This window comes from Nerophis ophidion, linkage group LG24 (genome assembly GCF_033978795.1).
Source record: "Nerophis ophidion isolate RoL-2023_Sa linkage group LG24, RoL_Noph_v1.0, whole genome shotgun sequence".
NCBI classification, from domain to species: domain Eukaryota; kingdom Metazoa; phylum Chordata; class Actinopteri; order Syngnathiformes; family Syngnathidae; genus Nerophis; species Nerophis ophidion.
Window position 1 is genome coordinate 20,274,126 of NC_084634.1, and position 9,430 is coordinate 20,283,555.

Sequence of the window (9,430 nt, forward strand, 5' to 3'; positions counted from 1 at the left end):
TATTTCCATTTCATGTTTCTTGTGTTTCAGGGGAGGATTGAATGCAGTGCAAATATTGCAAATTGGAAAGCTCCAATCAAGAGGTATGGCTGTCATTTATTTATTAACTGTGGTACTTATATGTTCATTGCACTGTATGGAATAGGTGTAGGAGTGTACACATTTATTGACACACTGCACTATACCTGCCCTCCCACTCCACTACATGCTCCTCCAACATAAAGTACCCCACTATACCATCAGCCCTGAAATCTCAAGTCAAAAGCTCACATTGTGATTAAAGTTAAATGCCATTGCTCCGCTGATTGTGTTTTTCAGATATCTGAAAAATGTCATGGCATCACCAGCAAAGACCTCCTGAAGACTTTCAATGAGTGCCTTGAGAATTATGTGGCTCGCCTGCTCAGACTGTACCGGGCTAGAAAGGAAGCTATTGGTCAGCAGATAGAAGACTTCCTGGATAAGCTTGATGAACAAGTAAGTGATGGACATGTGTCAGTAAAATGGATTTTATCAGTCATTGCTATATGTTCTTGGTTTGTGCTATTTGATAATTATAACAATGTTTAATTTGCAAAAGTAGAAAATGCTTTAGTCTGAAGGCTTGAAGTGTTTTTTTCCCCTTTTCTTGAGCATGCTACTGGTCAGACTTGCGGTCTACTGGTCATTACTAAAAACAACTTTTGATTTTGCCATTTGTATAAATCCACTATGGCGCTTCACTAATGTACATGCTTATGTCTTCCACTGTATACTCTATAGACATCAGACATTGTGTCTCACCGAAAGATGACAGCACTGAGATGCCTCCCCGTTTTTGTCTGGGACGACACAACTAAGTGTGGAGAGACGCAGCCGACGGGCCGACAGCGGGCGGACAGAGGCGTTCTGGACCAAGATGAAGGCCAGGAGGCGGGGCATGCGGCGTGACGCACGCGGAGCGGCAGGAGGACGGCCATCGGAGTCAGGTGCGTAGGACACACATCTGCTCACAATCTGCGCATCTGCTCCTAGACTTTAAGAGAGGCGAAGGGGGCACGATTGCGAGAGGGAAGACAGGAAAGGAAAGGAAACCACGGCAGCCCGACCACGAGCCCGACGACAGAGAGCAGTCCGCAACGAGTCCCCGCCACAGACGCAGCAGGCGAGCACCAAAGGGTGCAGAGCGACCAGGAAGAGGTGCCAGCGCACTAGAAATGGGTGCGCCCGACTGGCCCGAAGAAAGGTTGTTTGAACCAATAAATGGGAATCAAACCTGCTACGATGCGTCGTGTGTTCAATGTCACAGCAACCCACACGAGGACGGCTGGGAGTTTGTCACATACGTTTTTCCTGCAGCATTTGGTAAGTAATAATAATAATAGGACATTTACTTGAAAATTAAAAGTAATTGGGCCTAATGTAGCTTCAATGGAATAGTTCAACATTTTCATATTCTAGCTTGTTGCCCTGCTCTCTGGTTTAAGATCCGTCGATAGAAACCATCCCTTTAACTGTGGATGTATTTTTGAAGAAGAATCAGCCAATGTTTCCTCATCGCTTGTTAGATTAGCTCAAATACTGGTAGTCTATTGGTAGCCTGCCTTCGCCAACAGTCAGAAGATAAACTTTACAACTCTATTCCGACGACATGCTGTTAGTTTTAAGTTGCAGAAGAGAAAACGACGTTGCTGATGAATGTCTGTTGAATATAAACTAAATTCACCCTGGCTCACAGTCGGCAGCGGCATACTAACACTTACAATTGACTGCTAGTTTTTGAGCTAAGCTTACTTGCGATGAACAATCTTCGCCTATTCCTTCCAAAATGCACAAACAGTTAAAATGAATGATTTCTGTTGCCTTGCCTTGAACCAGAGAGTGGAGCAACAAGCTAAACAACTATTACTATTTTAACATTTTGAGTAGGATCTGATTGTAGCTGAGATAGGCACCAGCAACCCCCGCGACTCCATAGGGAATAAGCGGTACACAATGGATGGATGAATGGAGTAGGATCTCATAGCTGATGACAAAGATCTTATGCATAATACACTTTGTGTAGATTTCATTTTGTGCCCGGATTTGTTTTTGAAAGCCCAAATGTCATATTCTTTAGCCAAAGCATTTAACCATAAAGAAAAGTTCCTGCCCCAATTTTTTTTTAATATTTAATGGTTAATGTTCTACCTTCAATTCATTTGAAAGTAATTTAAGGGTTTTTTCCATTTTTTTGAACATTGTAAAATTGTAATCGTTCCCAGAAGATCCACACAATTACATCCTTTTGTTGGACCTAACACTCAATCATGCATGTGTTACTTACCCTCAGGAAAGTGACCCTGAAGAAAGAGTGCTCAGAGGCGTGTCTGTTGGCATCCTTACAATCCTTGAAGAAGATGATCCTGCTGTATCACCCAACTTACGGGACTGGGCTGTTGTGTTGGAAGGTTCCATGGTGCTACATGACCTGCCAGACCTCGGTACCAGCCTTTGCATACCTCTTTGGCCTACTGTATGCCATCAACATTGATTATCCAAAGGAGATGACGTACACCTTTGAAGCAATTCAGTCTATCTTTTTCCAGCTTGGCTCTCAGTGCGGCCCTGCGATGAGGTGGCGACTTGTCCAGAGTGTACCCTGCCTGGCGCCCGATTGTAGCTGAGATAGGTGCCAGCGCCCCCCGTGACTCCAAAAGGGAATAAGCGGTAGAAAATGGATGGATGGATGGGCTCTCAGTGGACAAGGTCTCTGAAAACAAAGCTTTTGCTGTGACTCTTAATGTGGAAGCCAACCTATGTTTTCTGCCTGTTCTAGTGCATTGTGGTTGGTGCTCATATAAAACTTCACGGCCAGTGATTTAAAACATGCAAGGCCACACGGAAAACAATTATATTTATTTTCAAAATGTATTTACAATTAAGTGAGATACACCATTTTTTGAAAAATTTTTTTTTTCAAAATGTATTTAAAATTGAGTGAGATTCCCAAAACGCCATTATGCCACATAACCCGCCAGAACTCGGTACTGCCATTTGTTATGTAGCATATTGGTATTTTGTGAATCTCACTTAAATGTAGATATATCTTTTTCTTTATATTTAAGTGAAGTTGACAAGAGGTGCATATTCACTGTCAGCTGATCAAGTTTGTCAACTCTTCTAATTTACTAAACACATTTTCTCTATCTATGATGATAATTCTATCATCAAATCATTACACAATTATATTGCCTGGCTGCTGTAAAAGCATTTATTTCTTAGCTTTTAACTTTCTTAGCTGGTTTATTCACTTTAAAGAAAATAGCTGGGAAAGTGTCAAGGTCTCTGACACACCCAATTGAACCCTTATGTTAAACATGTTTCTAAATGAGAAATAAACAAGGTTTTGGATGTATTTTGATGTCTGCTCTTTATTTTATTTATTCATTCAGCATTTAAAAAAAAAAATTATCGCAACATAAATGTTACTTGACTTGTAAAGGAATTTTAGTAACTGAAGTAACAAGAATTTCCGAGTTAGTTGAAGGTGAAAATACATGGAATTGAAGCATGAAATTTATTGTTGGTCCGACGTGAATATAATAATTTGGTGAACAAGATCGAGTTGGTAAAACTCTTATCTAAACTTTGAAATCTTAGTTAAGTCAAGAACAGTAGTCAAAGTTCAACAAGAATATATGAGTTAGTTGAAGGTAATAATATATGGAATTGAAGCATGAACTTTATTGTTGGTCCGACTTAAATATAATAATTTGGTGAACAAGATGATCTGAGTTGACATAACTCTTATCTCAACTTGTAAATCTTAGTTAAGTCAACAATAGTAAAACGCTAAAATCTTGTTGCATCAAGTTACCTTGAAAATGTGCGTTTTCTCAACTTTTTTTTTTACATTGTACTGGTTTGACGTGCCCAAAACACCTCCATAGGGAGACGTTCGGTGGCATTCTGAGCAGATGCCCGAACCACCTCATCTGGCTCCTCTCCATGTGGAGGAGCAGCAGCTTTACTTTGAGCTTCTCACCGTATCTCTAAGGGAGAGACCCGCCATCCGGTGGAGGAAACTCATTTTGACCACTTTTACCCGTGATCTTTTCCTTTTGGTCCAAACCCAAAGCTCATGACTATAGGTGAGGATGGGAACGTAGATCGACCGCTAAATGGAGAGTTGAGCCGGAAGGCAAAGCTCTTCTTCACCACGTCCGCATTACTGAAGACACCACACCGTGAACAAGACTCCGAGATACTTGAACTCCTCCACTTGGGAGCAGGGTCTCCTCCCCAACCTGGAGATGGCACTCCACCCTCTTCCGAATGATAACAATGGACTCGGATTTGGAGGTGCTGATTCCCATCCCAGTTGCTTCACACTCGGCTGTGAACCGATCCAGTGAGAGCTGAAGATCCTGGCCAGATGAAGCCATCGGGACCACATCATCTGCAAAAAACAGAGACCGAATCCAGCAGCCACCAAACCAGATACCCTCAACACCTTGACTGCGCCTAGAAATTATGTCCATGAAAGTGTTGAACAGGATGGGTGACAAAGTCCAACCGTGACTGGAAACGCCACACCGTCCCGTTAATATTATGTATAGTATATCAATATATGTGTATGTATACATGAATATACACATGTATGGGATTTATATATATATATATATATATATATATATATATATATATATATATATATATATAAATGGTAAATGTTTGTACTTGTATAGCGCTTTTCTACCTCTTTTTAAGGAGCCCAAAGCGCTTTGATAGTATTTCTCCATTCACACACACATTCACACACTGATGGCAGGAGCTGCCATGCAAGGCGCTAACCAGGATCCATCAAGAGCAACGGTGAAGTGTCTTGCTTAAGGACACAACGGACGTGACTAGAATGGTAGAAGGTGGGGACATATACATATATATATATATATATATATATATATATCTTGATTGGATTATCCAGAGAATAGTGCTCGATACCGTGGTAGAGCGCAATATGTAGGTGTGGGAAAAATCACAAGACTACTTCATCTCTACAGAACTGTTTCATGAGGGGTTCCCTCAATCATCAGGAGATTTTAATGGAAGCATTCACATACAATGGTTTATATAGGGCACAGAGTGGGTGGGTACAGGCAGGCGTAGGGTGTGGTGATTGGCTCATGTGTTACCTAGGAGGTGTTTCCGTCTGTGGCGGCATGTTGAAATGATTTCACTGTGCTTGTTGAGGGATGACAGATCTGGATGATATATAATAAACAGTGTCTCTTTTAAGCATAGGTTGCATCTTTTATTACCACTGTTGTAAGGTGTGCTGGATGCAAGAGTTTGCCATGTTATTGAATATTCAACATTATTGTCTTTGAGGTTCCAAATGTGCTTGCTGAGTTCTGTGGAATATTATATATATATATATATATATATATATATATATATATATATATATATATATATATTATCCAATTGTGGCCCTCGAGTCAAAACGTTTAGAGACTGCACTGGCCTTTCTAGAGCTTTTCAGGTCTTTAGTATTCACATTGCATTTAAACATGTTCTACAACCTGTCACTATTTACACTTCACACACCCTCTGTTACGGTGTGGTCGCATCGTGGATGTGGGAGGAGGGCCACCTCTTGATGCCAAAGGACCCGGAGCAAGCAGGATGAAGGTAGGAACTGGTTCTAATATAGAAATCCAAAATAACACATGACAAAAGGGTAAAATAAAGGTGCGCCAAAGCACGGGAAATAAAATGCTAATGTTAGCAAGGGTTGAGTTCAAAGTCCAAAGCAGCGCGAGCCGAGCGCGCAGAGGCTAAGCTAAAACTTAGCGAGGAACAAACAAAAGGCTCGGGAGGAAACAACCTAACTGTTGCATTGAGCAAGCAAAACGTCCAGAATGAACTCAGGTAGCAGGCGGACTTAAATACTAACACAACAATCAAAAGCAGGTGTGCGTCCGAAAGTAAGAGCAGGTGGAGCAAATGAAGTAGCCATGGTGACAAAAACAAACAAGGAAGTGCTCAAACAATGGGATCGGCGGAGTCCAAACATAAGAAAATACACAAAAGCAAACAACAAATGAATCGTAACACGTGGCCATCTCCACCTCTCCAATGTCCTTCTTTCAACCCTTAACCAGTGTCATCAAACTAATATCCTTCATGTCTTCATCTGACTTCAATTCATATATAATCTTGCAATTATCTACCATCATCTTTTTCCTCCTTTCTACTCTTTTAGTGCGCTACTTTCCTTCATGACCTCCTCTCCGCTTCTTTCCTCTCTCCCCTCTGTTCCTATCCACCTCCATACCTTCCTCATACATCCCCTCCATATATCCACTTCCATCTCTTTTTAACCAGCTACCAGAAATCCAGAGCTGGGTAATGGAGAAGTTTTGTGAAATAATAAAAAAAAAATATTCACCTAAAAGCAAAAATAAAAATGAACTAAATCTCCTCTGTTCTGTACATCATTGTCCAAGTGACATTATATTGTCATCTTCCTCTTTATGCCATTTCCTCAAGGTGATGTTATGTATCGACAAGGGGGAAGGAGACCGCACAACAACAGGAGGTATAGCTCAACGGGTTTATTGAGTCTTTAATGAATACGTGGAGTGTGTATGCAACTATGTGTGTGGATGTTAGACTATGTGTGGAAATTAAAGGGGAATATTATCACCAGACTTATGTGTCAATATATACCTTGATGGTGCAGAAAAAGAGACCATTCATTTTTTAACCGGTTTCCGAACTCTAAATGGGTGAATTTTGGCCAATTAAACGCCTTTCTGTTTATCAATCAATCAATCAATGTTTACTTATATAGCCCTAAATCACTAGTGTCTCAAAGGGCTGCACAAACCACCACGACATCCTCGGTAGGCCCACATAAGGGCAAGGAAAACTCACACCCAGTGGGACATCGGTGACAATAATGACCCAGTGGGACGTCGGTGACAATAATGACTATGAGAACCTTAGAGAGGAGGAAAGCAATGGATGTCGAGCGGGTCTAACATGATACTGTGAAAGTTCAATCCACAATGGATCCAACACAGTCGCGAGAGTCCAGTCCAAAGCGGATCCAACACAGCAGCGAGAGTCCCGTTCACAGCGGAGCAGCAGGAAACCATCCCAAGCGGAGGCGGATCAGCAGCGCAGAGATGTCCCCAGCCGATACACAGGCAAGCAGTACATGGCCACCGGATCGGACCGGACCCCCTCCACAGGGGAGAGTGGGACATAGAAGAAAAATAAAAGAAACAGCAGATCAACTGGTCTAAAAAGGGAGTCTATTTAAAGGCTAGAGTATACAAATGAGTTTTAAGGTGAGACTTAAATGCTTCTACTGAGGTGGGACGTCGCTCTGTGGTGAACTTAACATCGCCGAGGTAATAAAGCCGCCATTTTAATTTTCAACACATTGCAAACATTGGGTATCAGCTCTGTTATTTTCCGTTTTTTCGACAATTTTTTGGAACCTTGGAGACATCATGCCTCGTCGGTGTGTTGTTGGAGGGTGTAACAACACTAACAGGGAGGGATTCAAGTTGCACCACTGGCCCGAAGATGCGAAAGTGGCAAGAAATCTGCTGCCAGACCCCCATTGAATGTGCCGGAGTGTCTGCACATTTTACCGGCGATGCTAAGGCAGACATGGCACAGAGATGTATGGATAACCTGCAGATGCATTTGCAACGATAAAGTCAACGAAATCACAAAGGTGAGTTTTGTTGATGTTGTTTACTTATGTGCTAATCAGACATATGTGGTCGCAGCGTGACTGCCAGCTAATCGATGCTAACATGCTATGCTAATCAATGCTAACATGCTATTTACCGGCGGTGCTAAAGCAGACATGGCACAGAGATGTATGGATAATCTGCAGATGCATTTGCAACAATATTACGTTTCCTTCCACCCACATTTAAGGCGAAAAAAACACTTACCAATCGACGGATTTAAGTTGCTCCAGTGTCACAAGATGGGAAAGTCCTGATAGTTTGGTCCGCACATTTTACCGGCAATGCTAACGCAGCTATTCGGCCATGCTATGGTTATGAGTAGCGTCAATAGCTATTCGCTCAATAGCTTCAGTTTTTATCTCAATACTTTTATACTCCAACCATCTGTTTCAATACATGCGTAATCTGTTGAATCGCGTAAGCCGCTGAAATCAGAGTCTGAATCCAAGCTAATGTCGCTATATCTTGCTGTGCTATTCGTCATGGTTTGTTTGTATTGGCAGCACTGTATGACGTCACAGGAAGATGAACAGTGTCAAGGCAAGGAGCGAAAAAAAGGCACTTTGAAGCTTTTTTTAGGGATATTCCGGGACCGGTAAAATTTTGAAAAAAACAAGCCACTGAGAACTGATTTTTATTGTTTTTAACCCTTTTGAAATTGTGATAATGTTCCCCTTTAACACAATGTGAATTACCGTGGGTTTGTTGAAGGTGTGTGTTGGTTGTGGCAGCGTCCAAGTCCAGAGAGGAAGATCCCAAAGGGTTCGTGATCCAAGCAAGGTCCGTGGGGCAGGAGAGAAGCGTCCGAGGTCCAAATCCGGGTGTGGGGTCGAGAATCAAGGGAGGCAATCAGAATCCGGGTAGAAGTGCAAGGCGACGACTGAGGCACGAAGGCTGTGGGAACAGGAGAAGACAAAAGGACAAAATCAGGGCCAGGCACAAGGAAGGCAACAACAGGCAAGAGAGAAAGCACAGGAGGGGAGCCAGAGACGTGAGAACTTACTGTAACCAGGACTACGTTCCCACGAGAAGCAGTCAGCGACGAAGCTCTTTATTCTGTCGCCTCTCATTAGTCCCAGGTGTGTCGTTGGTAGATTGCCACCTGCTGTGTCGGCGCGTGGGCGCGGTCTGCGCAACGAGCATGGGGGCGTGTCCTGCTTGGCTCACAGTGGAGCCTCTTGGTGTTCCCACAGCAGACAGTGTGTGTGCCATGACAGGTGACAGAAAAACATGATACAACCTGCCTATCATGTGATTCTACCATGTTGGCAAAATACAAACACACAATATATTGACATATATAACACATAAAACATGGAATTAGAAGTGAACAGTACCCATCCCTACCAGCAAGTGTTGTTGTACTGGAAACTAATTTACAAACACAACTTCATCACACACAATACTCCACTATGGAATTGTTCTTATATTAAAATGAGAAACAAATCCATCTTTGTACAGCAATGGTTTGAAAAAGGCATTTGGTCACTGATGCACTTATTGACTGATAAAAATATGTTAATATTTGAAGATTTCATTAAGTACGACCTGCAAATAAACAAAATATTACAACATTTAAAAAGGCTTTCATTCAAAATATTCTAGTTACTGCATCTTTTTTAATTCTTTACTATTTCTTCTTCTTATTATTTTTTTTATCTGGAACAAAAAAATACTCACAACTTAAAGTT

General features: G+C 41.9%; 1 protein-coding gene and 1 long non-coding RNA gene across 2 annotated transcripts in view; one reads left to right on the forward strand and one right to left on the reverse strand.

Annotated features, from left to right (window-relative positions):
• The window catches only part of LOC133542099 (uncharacterized), a 2,983-nt gene extending 277 nt beyond the window's left edge, over nucleotides 1-2,706 (forward strand). The window contains exons 2-6 of the long non-coding RNA XR_009804053.1: nucleotides 31-83; nucleotides 319-477; nucleotides 763-1,344; nucleotides 2,312-2,462; nucleotides 2,568-2,706. This is a non-coding gene — a long non-coding RNA (uncharacterized LOC133542099). The remainder of the gene's footprint in view (nucleotides 1-30; nucleotides 84-318; nucleotides 478-762; nucleotides 1,345-2,311; nucleotides 2,463-2,567) is intronic.
• Nucleotides 1-8,627, reverse strand: part of LOC133542095 (uncharacterized) — a 132,462-nt gene extending 123,835 nt beyond the window's left edge. The window contains exon 1 of the mRNA XM_061885940.1: nucleotides 8,435-8,627. The gene's annotated coding sequence lies outside the window, so the exon portion shown is untranslated. The remainder of the gene's footprint in view (nucleotides 1-8,434) is intronic.
• Between the last annotated feature and the right edge of the window lie 803 nt (nucleotides 8,628-9,430).